The sequence below is a fragment of the Sturnira hondurensis genome, unplaced genomic scaffold (assembly GCF_014824575.4).
Source record: "Sturnira hondurensis isolate 20B ecotype Veracruz unplaced genomic scaffold, ASM1482457v3 Scaffold0014302, whole genome shotgun sequence".
NCBI classification, from domain to species: domain Eukaryota; kingdom Metazoa; phylum Chordata; class Mammalia; order Chiroptera; family Phyllostomidae; genus Sturnira; species Sturnira hondurensis.
The window spans coordinates 8,175,351-8,189,772 of NW_028086933.1; positions in this window are offsets into that span (position 1 = coordinate 8,175,351).

A 14,422-nucleotide genomic window follows, 5' to 3' on the forward strand; every position below is an offset into this window, starting at 1 on the left:
TTATGCATCATTTTCCTAATTTACACTGTGGAAATAACACCTACTTCATAGGGTTGTTGTGATGATTGAACTAAGTGAAAAATGTAAGCAAAGTGCTAGAATAGGGCCTAGCACAAAGTGCTGTAAATAGTAATTATTATTGGTAATAGAAGACAAAGGCATTGACGTAAGATTTCCATTCCATAAGTCTATGATTCTGATGTGATTAGCTGAATCTTAAACCAAACTTCTCTTTTACACTTTGATCTGAACCAAAATTGTTTCTCTCTCTTTACCAAAAAAAAAAAAAAGAAAGGAAGAAAGAAGGAAAACTCATCAAACAACAAAACAAACAGAAACGATGATCAAGTTCAAGTTGAGCATGAACCTCGTTGTTTTCTGAAGCCTAGGAAGACATCCAGACACCATGGCCCAAGTTTCGCCTGCCCTGCATGGGCCCGTTGCACTGAAGTAAAAAGTAATGGGAAAGTTTCCTTCTGAAAGAAAAGGGATCCCATGGAAATACTTGGGGCTGTAGCAGTCCAGGAAGCAAAAGCAAAAATCCCAGACAGATACTGTCATAGATAGTGTTCTCAGGGCAATATTCCAGATTTCTGTAAAATCCAGTTCAGAGGATAACTCTTTATAGAAATGGCTCTAAAGGCCTTGCAAATATCACAGGGTACATGTGAAGCCAAACTGCATCCTACCCCAGATGGCAAGAAATGGGTTGAAGCTCCCCTCCTAAACCAGTGAATCATTGATGTAGTCATTCCAATTGAGCTATTCTGAGTCTCATAGTGGGAACTATGCTAGATGTTAGATGCTACAACCATAACAAAGGCAAAGTACCTTCTCTAATGATCTGAAATATGAAGATTCTCACACATGTCACCCTAAGAGATTTGTAATGACAGAGCTCTGCGAATAAATATTAAGACCGATGAAATAATATTGAAAGGATGTACCCTACCACTGGACCTTACTGCTGACAATCTACCCCTACAAATGGGAAAGACTGGCTATATACATAAACATGTTCATGAAGCATTATGTATAGTATTAGTAGCCATATAAACAGTGAAGATATGAAATAATAATGGTTCAAAAAGTTGGGTGCATGAAATAATGAAATACTGTGCAGATATTAAAGTGGATATAATTATGAAGACCAACAAGAACTGCTTATTTGTATGAGATAGAAATAATACAAAACTATGATATATCAAAGGCCTTCAACATGGGGTATGGTTAAATCTATGAAAAATAAATATTTGTTTCTGAATAAAGCCTAGAAGAAAATATGAAATATTGTCAGTTGTATAAGAACAGTGGAATTTTGGTCCCCCCCCCCTTTTTTGAGACTTTCTATAGTGTTATTACACGTGCAAGCAAAGCAAGAATCAAATATGCTATAATTTGATGGATGGAAGAAAATATTTCTTGTCCTTACAAATATCTCCTTTAGCACCACATCAGTGAATGCAAGGCTTACCAGCGTTTAATCCTCTCTCCAATCTAGCCCCTTTCTGCATTCCCACTGCCACTGCTTTAGCTCAGCTCCTCAGTTCTCCTGTCTCCTGGAGTAGCCTGCTAACTCACCCATCCAATTTCAGACTTCTTGGATGTTTCTGCTTTCACCTAAAAGACTCCTTCTCCTCAAACGTTCTGTCCACACGATTAAACAACCTTCCCCCAACACACCACACATGCACAAGTATATTATGTTTGAGCCTCCCAAAGCATAAACACACAGCTTCCTTTCTTATATTTCACTCATCCTCTCTTTGGCATGACTAACTCCAAAAGACCTGCCATTTATACCTGAGAGGTAGAAGAGTGTACTGAGGGAGACTTAGAGTCTACACAAGAATAGCCAAGATACTTCTGGAGATTTAGACCAAAGTGAGAGGACTTGTTATACAAGATATAAGGCTAATTAAAATCCAGAATAAATCAAATTGTGTGGATACTCTGCTCCCAGCTATAACTGAGTAGCTGCCATTGGACTAAGCCTTTGTATTTAAAAACTAAACTTATTGGGTGGGTGGGCTGGGAGGGGAGTAAAAGACAGAAAACTGTACTTGAACAACTAAAGAAAGTAAATAAATAAATAATAAAAAATAAACTTATGGAAAAATATTAAAAAAACTCCTGGAAGAACTGGAAAGCAACTAAAAGCAGGCAGAAACTTTTTAGATGAAGGTAATGGAACTGGTGAGCTTTTCATTTAAAATGAATTTTTATTTGAGAGCAAGCATTAGTTGGCTGAAGCTCTAATAGAAATCGGTAATCTCAGTGGCTTGAAAAAAACAAAGGACAGAGTTTGCAGCCAATAGAGCAGCTGAAAAGTGAGGGAAGAAATCCAGGAAAGAAGAGACCCAGAGAATGAGAGTCCCAGATTCTGCCTGTAAGTTCTCCCTAAATCTCTGGCCGATCTCTGAACTGCGCATGCGTGCATGGAGTAGAGTCTGTGCATCCTGCTGAGCAAGGCTAACGAGGTCAAGCAGAGACTTCGCCTGCAAGGTAGACAGTTAGGAGTTTGAGGCCAGCAAAGTTAGTTGCCTACAAAATCAACATTCTCAGAGAAATATAACAGAATTCAGAGGGTGCAAAATATCATTTTACAGTGTTCGAAATACATTTTGAAATTATTAGACATAAAGAAATAGGATAATGTGATATACACTCAAGAGAAAAAGCAATCAGTGAAGACTAACTGGCCAGATGTTGAGATTAGCTAAGATTTTATTATAACTATCCTCAAGAACATAGAAGAAAACATGCTCATAATGAATGAAAAAAATAGAAAATCCTTCAGCATAGAAACAGTACCTATTTTTTAAAATGAAAATTATAGAATAAAAAAGAAAAGTATGAAGTTTAAAAATAAGAGATTTTCTCAGGAAGAGATGGAATGATAAACAAAACAGAATAAGCAGCAGACTTATGACTGTGTAAAAACTTGATACATAACTCATGCGACACTAAAGATCAGTGAGTAGAAAACAGACTGTTCAACAAAGTATATGGGCTAAATGGACATTCATACAGAAAAATTTTTTAAAGAATGAATTTCTCCCCCACACCATAGGTGAAATCATCTCTAGGTGTATTAAAGACTTAAATGTAAACAGCAAAACTTTAAGAATTTTAGAGAATGATACTGTAGAAAATTTTCATGACTTTTAGGCAAGTAAGAGACACTTAAGCAAGAAACAAAAAAGACTAAACATAAAATGATAAATTGAGAAATTTGAATATATTTGAAAATGTTAAACCTAGATAAAGTATATGTAGGGTACACTATGACTTATAAGAAAGAAGAAAATAAGAGTGTACATATAGTTATTATTGAAAAAATCAGAGGAAAGATAACCAGCAACAGATGAAGATTATCATCAATATGAGTGCAGTACTTGGGAGCTGAGTAAAGAGAGGAGAAATAGAGATGAGGGACTGAGTGTGTGTGTATATAGAGAGAGGTCTATAGGAGAAAAATCCAGCCATTGTGAATATAACAAGAACAGTTTGTGCGACATCGATGTACTCGGCAACCAAGGGGAGTGGACTGGGATGAATATACATGAACGATGATGACTTCACTGTCATCACTAGTCAGTGGGGGAGGCAGATGCCGTTGAGTGAGCATGTGCACTGTGTGGCCTCTCATTCAAAATGGATGAGCGAGTAGAGCAACGAATCTGCTTCGCATTTTGCTTTAAGCTTGAACATTCCTCCAGAGAAACTATTCAGGTGCGTCAGAAAGTCACAGCTCTGGGCAGCTGGGGACTGGCAGCTCCATCACAACCATGCACTGGCTCATGTATCATGTCTCATGCAGAGTTTCTTAGCAAAACATCAAATTGCCCAGGTGACTCAGCCCCGTTACAGCCCAGATGTGGCACCCTGCAACTCCTGCCTTTTCCCAGAACTAAAATCACCTTTGAAAGGGAAGAGATTTAAGCCCCGGCTGGTGTGGCTCAGTGCATTTTGTGCCGATCCGTGAACCAAAGGGCTGCCAGTTGGATTCCCAGTCAGGGCACATACCTGGATTGCCCACCAGGTCCCCAGTTGGGGGGGGGTAGGGTGTGAGAGGCAACCACACATTGATATTTCTCTCCCTCTCTTTCTCCCTCCTTTCTCCTCTTTCTAAAAATAAATAAATTAAATCTTTTTTAAAAAAGGGAAGAGATTTCAGACCATTGATGAGATTCAGGAAAATGCAACAGGGCAGTTGATGGTGAATAGGAGAATACGTGAGATCCCAAGGTGCCTACTTTGTATGGGACTAAGGCATCACTGTCCTATATATGTTTCTTGTATCTTGTATCTTCTTTAATAAATGCCTCTATTTTTTATAGCACATGGCTGGATACTTTCTGGATAGGCATTTTTAATAATGCATATTTATATATGCTCTTCTGTAAAATATGCAAGCACTATAAATATTTTAAAAGTTAAACTAAAATGAATTCTTAAAACCCAAACTCTCAAATTGAATAAAAACAAATGACCACCTGTAAATCAAATTGATAAAACACTTAACACAGAAAGAAAATAATTCAAGTAAATTTTGAACACAATTCTCTGACTGTTCATTATTAATATGAGATAATCTAAGGACAAAAAAATTGCAAGGGAATTTTGAACTCTATTTAGTAGATTTATTTTGAATGAGTGGTATGTTCTAAAACTGTTTTGTGCGCATTGTAGGGTAGAGCAAATGAGTACATTATTGTTTGGGGTGTTGTATTGGAAACAGGTTTTTCACTATAGGAGAAAGGAGATATAAAAATGAAGAGGACAAAGATAAAGAAATAACACTGTAGTATTGGATTTGAATTAGAAATATCTGTTAAGAACTGAAGCTATTTTAAGTGAAATTTCCCAGCACTTTCCTCTGAAAGGAGCCAGAAACAATGAGGCACCAGTGGCAACGAGCGCACCTAGCACCTGGATGTTGCATTTTCAATCTCATTTCCCCGTAGAACTGGGGACCACAACCCCTTGGAGAAATGGCTGACACCAAGTCCAGAACAAGGAATGTACAAAGTAAAACTGAAGTATCACATGGTGTCAGAAAATTAGTATGTGTATATGTTTGAGGACTAGTGAACTCACATTATTATCAGCCACAGAGGTATTTTCCAAATGAAAAAGTATTGGGAACACACTAAGAAGACAAAAGCAGAACTATGACAAGGGTGGGTGGCTCAGACCCCTAATCATTCATCTCCCATCCCCACTCAGTGGCAGCCCCTGACACCCACAGTTTGAGAACCACTGGTCTATTGAAGAAAGCCTGGATTTCAATCTCTGAGAACCTGCACCCGAGCCCAGATGTGACCAAACACTAGCCACAGTGTTAGGTAAATATTTATTCTCTCTAGGCCCTATTTACTTATGTGTAACGCAGGGATAAAGTTACCAATTTCCCTCTTTCACAGTTGTTGTGAGGATCAAAGAAGAGAAGGGTTGAAAAGGCTCTGAAAGGTTAAATAGAATGGTTCTATATGAGGTCAATTTATTATACCCCATGGGGCACTGAGACACATTCTTGTACACCATTTGGCAGCTGTCATTCTTAGCAATTGCCAAATGTCCCTGTAGCAGGAGGAGTTTTTAAATATGTAGGAGAAGATAAGGTATCTATCAGGAGAAGATAAGGTATCTGTCCAGCCTTCATTTCATCACAAATGTACAAGTCTTCTGACAGCCTTCTGACAGCACGAGGACAAAGATGACAGAATAGGATCCCAAGCATTCACTATCTACTAAAAGGAAATCAGCATCAATAAAATACAGACAATGCACACTAGTACAAGTACAATGCTGGGAACATATATGTTACATTTGCAACCAGAAGACAATGCAATTAGTGACTCCAGGACTCGGGGTACAGAGGATTGGTGGAGAACACCATATAGAAGCGAAGGTGTCAACGTAGTAAATCAGTTGACAAAATTTAATGAGTACTAACCTGGAGGTAAAGATGGCAGACTGAAACCAGGAACCACTTTCACTCACCAGGTTGACACTCCAGGAAAGTGGCAGCCTGAATCTGGCGAAAGGATGTACTTTGAATCACTAGGTGCTCATATCAGCAATTCAAGTTTGGTTTAAGCATTTAAAAAATAATCAATGGATGTAATTTGCCATATTAAGAAGTTAAAGAAGAAAAATCATATGATCATTTCAATAGATGGGGGAAATATTTACTTAAATTCAACATTCTTTTGTGATTAAAAATAAAAAACTTTGATCACATTCTTTTGCAATTAAACTAGAAATAGAAAGGATCTTCCTTATGAAAAAAATAAGTAAAAATAAAATGTTGGTCCTTGCCAGGTAGCTGAGTTGGTTAGAGCATCATCCTGATATGCCAAGGTTGCAGGTTTAATCTCCAGCCAGGGCACAATAAAATACAGATTATCACTCAGAACCATTAGAAATCAAGTCAAATGGAAGTCTCATAACTACAGAATTAAAGAAACCACATTCATCTAGACTGGTAGTAGAGGTGGTGACATGGAACTGGCTGGTCTCAGACCCATGTACGGTGGATAAAAATTCGGGAGGGATATTACAGGAGTGAGGACTCCCAACCACACACCAGGGTCCCCAGCCCAGGATTCCAGTGCCAGGAAGATAGTCCCCATAACTTCAGGCTGCAAAAACCAGCAGGGATTGAGTCAGTGGAAGAAACTTCTGGAGTTCCAGTGTCTAGTAAAGAACTCACACATTATTCAGAGTTACTCCCACTGAGCTCCAGCACTGGGGTAGCAGCTTGAAACACACCAGCGGCATACAGGGAGGAACTAAAGAGTCTGGCATCAAGACTGGAGCTGGAGGAAGCTTTCTCCCAGACAAAAAGGAAGGCCGAGGCCACTGTTCCTTTTCTGAGCCCTCCCCACACAGAACCACAGACTCTGAAGGTTGGTGCCATATCTGAGACTCCACCAACCTGGCTAACATTGTTTGTCCTGCCCTGGAAATCCCCTGGGGTTCAGTTCCACTTAACTTAAGGGTCTCAAACTTTTTCATATAAATGGCTAGTCTTGGATCATGCTTCACAACTTCCTAAATACTATGAAACAAGCAACAGCCAGCCTTTGTAAGGTCCCAGCGACCATACCTCTGGTTAGGTGGTCCCAGTCTGGGCACTAGCAGCAGCCAGCCTAGATTCACAGCTTGGCTTTGCTTGGGAATCTCCAAGCCCAGCACAAGTAGCAACCATCTCAGATTGCTTTATACTCAGGCAGGATGACCCCAGGGGGAGCACAGGTCGGGGCTGACCTTGGCCTGCACCACCAGGTAAAACCCAGAGCCTGTGCACCCAGTGGACAGATACAGAACAAATCAGCAGCACCACCGGCCCCTGCACAGAATATTCTCCACAGACACAGAGGTTGCTGGTCAGTGGATACAGCCAGTCCTTGCAGCTGACTGGTCTGGATAAAGCCCTCCCATTCATCTGCCAATAGCAACCAAGGCTCAATCACAAGAGGAGAGTATACTCAGTCCACACAAAGGGTGCACCTCGAGTATCCAATTGGGTGATAGGGGAGGTAGTACCACTGGGTCCTACAGGGCACCTATTATATCAGGCCATGCTACCAAGACAGGGAGGCATAGCAGCTCTACATGATACATAGAAACAAACACAAGAAGGCTGCCAAATGAGCAGACAAAGAAACATGGTCCCAATGAAAAAACAAATCAAAACTCCAGAAAAAGAGCTAAACAAAATGAAGATAAATAATCTATCATATGCAGAGTTCAAAACACTAGTTAGAAGGATATTCAAGGAACTTAGTGAGGACCTCGACAGCAGAAAAAAGATCCAGTGGGAAATGAAGGACACACTAATTGAAATAAAGAACAATTTCCAGGGAAACAACAATAGACTGGATGAAGCTGTGAAACAAATCAATGATTTGGAACACAAGGGAGCAAAAAACAACCCATCAGAACAACAAGAAGGAAAAGTAATCCAAAAAATTAAGGATAGTGCAAGTAGCCCCTGGACAACTTCAAGTGTTCTACATTCACATCATAGGGATGCCAGATTGAGAAGAAAAAGAGCAAGGAACTGAAAACTTATTTGAAAAAATAATGAAAGAAAACTTTCCTAGTTTGGTGAAGGAAGTAGACATGCAAGTCCAGGAAATACAGAGAGTCCCCAACAAGATGGATGCAAAGAGGCCCACCCCAAGACACACCATAATTAAAATGCCAAAGGTTACAGATAGAGAGAGAATGTTAAAGGCAGCAAGAGAAAAAAGTGAGTTCTTTACAGAGTAGTTCCTATAAAATTATCAGCTGATTTCTCAAAAGAAACTTTGCAGGCCAGAAGGGATAGAGAAAAAATATTCAAAGTCATGAAAAGCAGGGACCTACACCCAAGATTGCCCCGCCCAGCAAAGCTGTCATTTAAAATGGAAGAGCTTTCCAGACAAGAATAAAACTAAAGGAGTTCATCATCACCAAGCCATTATATAAGAAATGTTAGAGACTTATTTGAGAAAAAGAAGATGAAGCCTATGAACAATAAAATGGCAATAAATATATATCTTTCAACAATTGAATTGAATAATAAAACTAAGCAAACAAGAAGAACAGAGACAGAATCATGAATACAGAGAGGGTTTTGATGGTTGCCAGATGGGAGCGTGGTGTGGGGGAATGAGTGAAGAGGTGAGAATTAAGAAATATAAATAGGTAGTTACAGAATAGCCATGGGGATATAAAGTACATTGTAGGAAATGGAGTAGCCAAAGAACTTACACACATGACCCATAGTCATGAACAATGGTGTGTGGATTGCATGAGAAAGTGGGGGTGCTGGGTGGAGGGTGGCAGAGGGGGAAAATTGGTACAACTGTAATAGCATAATCAATAAAATATAATAAAAATTTACCACCTTCTAATACACTATATAATTTAATATTTCTTTTTTGTCCCTGTTGCCTAGAAGCTCCCTGAAGGCAGAGATTTGGTTAATTTTGTTAACGAATGCCTCCCCAGCTCCTGCCACCATTCTTGGAGCATAGTAGGCGTTCGCTGAATGTTTGTTGAATTAATAAGGAAGAAAAATTTTAAAGCACATTATGGATTTTAGAAAGTGACCTTTTTTTTTTACTTTGTCAGATGAACTAATTCCTTTTGTGAAACAAGATAAAAACTTCAAAGGAGATTTTACTTAAAGTCAAAAGGAAAAGAAACAATATTGATTAACAGAGAGGATATAAGCAAGGTAGTAATGGTTACATGTGTAAATAAAGGGTTTCTGATGTGACTGAGGCCTAAGACCAGGCATTCTCTTCAGCTTTATTTTCGCCATATTTGTAATACCCTGCCTAGAAGGAGGCCATTCTCACATTCTAAGTGACAAACCCATTCTGGGTTTTGCTCTCTCTCTTACAGTGAGGGGTTAGGTAGAAGTTGACAATAGAAGTTCTGGTTCCCCTAAGAGAACAACAAAACCTTCCACATCCTGGGAGTACTGTACAATTCCCAACAGATGGGGTTGTACCAATATCACACAGGAGATAAGGAGCAGACAGCTCCAGGTTTTGCCAACCCTGCATTTCTGGTCTGAAGGATGTTCAGTCCTAAACTTTTTTTTAAAGTTAAGCATATGCATACAATATTATCAAGCCATTTAATTCCTATGTATTTCCCCACTGGAAAAAGAAATATATGTCTATATAAAGACTTGCACATGAATATAGCAGCTTACTTTTAACAGCCAATTAATGGAAACAGCTCAAATGGCCACGGACAGGTGAATGTATAAACAAATTTTGGTATATCCATACAATGAGATACTGATCAGCAATAACAAGGAGCAAACTAGTGACATGACAACATGAATGAACCTTAAGTTACTTATGCTGAATGAAAGAGTATACACTGTATGCTTCCATTTATATCAAACTCTAAAAACAGGCAAACTAACCTGTAGAGATGGAAAGAAGATCAGTGGTTGGTTAGGGAGGAGGAAAATGGAGTGATTATAAAAGGTCATAAGGCTGGTCACAGACCCACTGCCGGGTGTCTGAGTACCAGCAAAATGATAAGAGCATAAAAGTGTGGAAGGGACCAGCAGCAGTGATGGGAGGAGACTTGTTGCAGACAAGTAAATCTGTTAAGGATAATGGGAAGCACTTTCCTAAAGGTTTAGGAGAAAAGGAGTAATATGTGGAAAGAGAGAAAAATAGAATGAATCTTGTGGTATTGAATTCAAATAGAGTTATCATTGTGAACTCAGAGTTTTTAACACATATATAAACTTATAGAGAAATATAGATGTAAATGTGTATTGTTATGTGGGAATATTATATATATTATATGCATATGAACAATCATATATGCATATAAATATATACATATATATATTCTCCAGCTATGTCCACTAAGAGAGTATGGAAACAGTGATATCTCAATGGCAATGAGCATACCTACTATCCAGATTTTGTTCTCTAAACAACTAAATAGAACTTTGGACTTAAATTTCTTGAAGCAATAGCTGCTTCCAGGATAGGATTAGGGAAAGTAAAAGATGATCCTAGAACATTCTTTTTCTTCTTGTGTCAGAAGTGAAGAAACTGCTCAAAGAGTAATAATAACATGTCAAAAGAGCAAATGACCATCTTAAAGAGGTACCACTGTTTAGGTACCATTGTTTAGGTCAAGTCTTAAACAATTTGAACATCACAGTGAATAACATTAAAGCACTATTACCTACTGAATAAAACTGGAAAACATGACTCAAAATTAATGTAAATTTTAAAATAAGTAAACTGAAAGTATCGTGGGATATTTAAGTGGAGTACTTTAATGTCATCAAGAAATTTCCCCACAAAAATATCTATCAGCCCTGGCTGGTGTGGCTCAATGGATTGAGTCTGTGAGCTAAAGGGTTGCTGATTCAATTTCCAGTAGGGGCACATGCCTGGGTTGCAGGCCAGGTCCCCAGTAGAGGGTGCTTAAAAGGCAACCACAAATTGAGGCTTCTCTCTCTCTTTCTCCCTCTGTTCCCCTCTTTAAAAATAAATAAATAAAAGCTCTCAGAAATGTATCAGTTATAAAGAAAGCTTTACCATTCTCTTGGCTCCTGGAAGCTTGCTGTGCCCGCTGTACTCTCTCCACGCCTCCTTGTATCCATGCCTTGCAAAATTGAGGAAATGAAGGACTTCCTGCTGACAGCTAGTGAAAGAATGACCAGTCTGTCAAGGTAAAAAAAATAAGGATAATGTAAACTTTAAAGTCTGATGAAGCAGATATCTCTATAACTTGGTCAATCACAGACAAAGGGAAGTTCAGAGAAACTAAAGCCAGTGGAGGAGGTGGATTTGAATGAATGAGACATACTGATACAAACTATATTAATATGTGTAAAATTTTTCTTTTAAATTAAAAAGGGGATGAGAGTACTGTATTTTGTTGAGTATAATGTACACTTTTTTGCCCAATTTTTTTGAGGAAAAATAAGAGTGCTCGTTATAGTTGGGTAGTACCTGTAATACCTTGTATCTGTTCCCATGTTTTGTAATTATTAGTTAACTAAAATTTCTTTTACCATAATATGCTAAAAAATAAATGCTAAAATTCTTCTGTAATACAAAAAACAGGTATCTAATATAAATAAATAGAAAATTGAATCAAAAATTAAGAGGAAAGATTTTTTTCTGAAAGTTTGCGCCAAAAATGTGAGTGTGCATTATACATGGCAAAATATAGTAAATGTGCAACTGAGAAACCTAGCTGACTTAACCACCTTAATCAAGTAATCAAAATGAACAACATCAAAAATGAAATAAACAAAAATTATGTACCACCTGTTAAAATGCAATACAAAGAACATAGCATCACTTTTATAGTTTTCCTGCCAAAGATGCTAAACTAAATCTCATTAATAGTAACATCAAACAAGCTCAACTTGAGAACATTCTACAAAATAACTGACATATAATCTATAAAATTGTCATAGTCATTGGGAGACAAGGAGAGATTGAGGAACTACTTAGAACTGAAGGAGACTAAAGTGACTGACTAGACAAATAAATGCAACATGTGATACTGAACTGAATCCATGAACTCTAAAAGACATTATTGGATAGAGAACCTGAAAGTTTCCATCAAAAACTACTGGAATTGATTTATAAATAAGTAAAGTAGCAGGATACAAAATAAATATCCTGAAATAGGTTGCATTTTTATACAGCAATAACAAAGTATCAAAAAGAGAAACTGTGAAAACCATCAGTTTACTTGCATCAAAAAAAAGAAAAAGAAAAAAACCTAAAAATAAATTTAACCAAAGTGGTAAAAGACCTGTTCTCAAAAAATAAGACACTGAAGAAAGAAATTGAAGAAGATACAAGTAAATGGAAGTATATACCATGCTCATGGATAGGAAGAATTAACATTATTAAAATGTCCATATTATCCAAAGCAAGCTATAGACTCAATGAAATTTCTATCAAAATACCAATGGTGTATTTCACAGAACTAGAACAAATCATCTAAAAATGTATATGAAACCACAAAAGATCCCAAACAGCCACAGCAATCTTGAGAAAGAACAAAGTTGAAGGAACAACACTACCTGATATCAAACTACAACTACAAGGCTATAAGTAGTCAAAACAGCACAGTACTGGCATAAAAGCAGATATGTATATCAGTGGAACAGAATATTGAGCCCAGAAATAAGCCCATACCTATAAGGTCAGTTAATACTTGACAAAGGCCCTGGCTGGTGTAGCTCAGTGGATTGAGCATGGGCCTGCGAACTAAGGGATTGGGGTTTGATTCCCAGTCAGGGCACATGCCTGGGTTGCAGGCCAGTTCCCAGCAGGTGACACATGAGAGGCAACAATACATTGGTCTTCCTCTCTCCTTCCCTTCCCCTGTAAAGATAAGTGAATAAAATCTTTAAAAAATATATTTGTCAGAGGAGGCAAAAGGACACAATGGAGTAAAGATATTCTATTCAATAAATGGTGTTAGGAAAATTGGAGAGAGACATGCAAAAAAATAAAGTTAGACCACCTTCTTACACCATATACAAGAATAAACTCAAAATGGATTAAAAACTTAAATGTTAGACTCTAAGCCATAAAAATCCTAGAAGAAAACACAGGCAGTAAAAATCTCAGACATTACTCTTGTAATAATTTTTCTGATATATCTCCTAGTACAAATGAAACAAATTTAAAAATAAACAAATGGGACTATATCAAACTAAGATTTTTTTCACAGCAAAGGAAATCATCAACAAAATGAAAAGACAACCCACTGAATGGGAAAACATATTGACAAATGATACATCTGATAAGGGGTTAATATCTAATTTTTTTTAAATGGACAAAGGACCTAAATAGACACTTCTCCAAAGAGGACATACAGATGGCCAATAGACATATGAAAAGGTGTTCAACATCAGTAATCATCAGAGAAATGCAACTTAAAAACCAAAATGATGTATCACCTCAAACCTGTCAGAATGACTATTATCGGTGAATCGAAAACCAAGTGTTGGAGAGATGTGGAGAAAAGGAAACCCTGGTGCACTGCTGGTTGGAATGCAGTTTGGTGCAGCCACTATGGAAAACAGTAAGGTAGGTCCTTAAAAAATTAAAAATGGAACTTCCTTTTGACCGAGCAATTTCACTTCTGGGCATGTAGCCAAAGAAACCCAAAATACTAATCTGAAAGAATACGTACACCCTATGTTCACTGCAGCATTACTTACAAAAGCCAAGATACGGAAGCAACCAAGTGCCCACCAATAGATGAGTGGATAAAAAAGCAGCAGTACACATATACAATGGAATATTACTTGGTCATTACCAAGTAATGAATGAATTCTTACCATTTGTGACAGCATGGATGGACCTAGGAGGTATTAGGTTAAGTGAAATAAGTCAGTCAGGGAAAGATAAATATCACATGATTTCATTTATATAAGGAATCTAAGGAACAATATAAACAAACAAATAAAACAGACTCATAGATACAGAAGACAAACTGATTGTTGTCAGAGGGAAAAGAAATTAGGGGACTGAGTGAAAAATGAAAAGGGATTGATAAGTACAGATTTGTAGTCACAAAACAGTCATGGGGGGATATAAAGCACAGTCTAGGAAATATAGGCAAAAATAGCGTAATAACTATGTATGGTGCTGGGTGGGTACAGAGAATATCAGAGGGAACACTTTTTAAAGTAGTGATTGTCTAATCACTATGTTGTACACCTGAAACTAATGCAAAATAATACTATAAAAATAAGACATTATTTGGACAATTTGAAAAACTTGAATCTGAGAATTAGATAATATACAATGCTAATTTCCTGCTTTTGGTGATGATATTGAGGTTATACAAGTGAATGTTTTTGTTTACAAGAAATACATACTAAAGAATTCCAGAG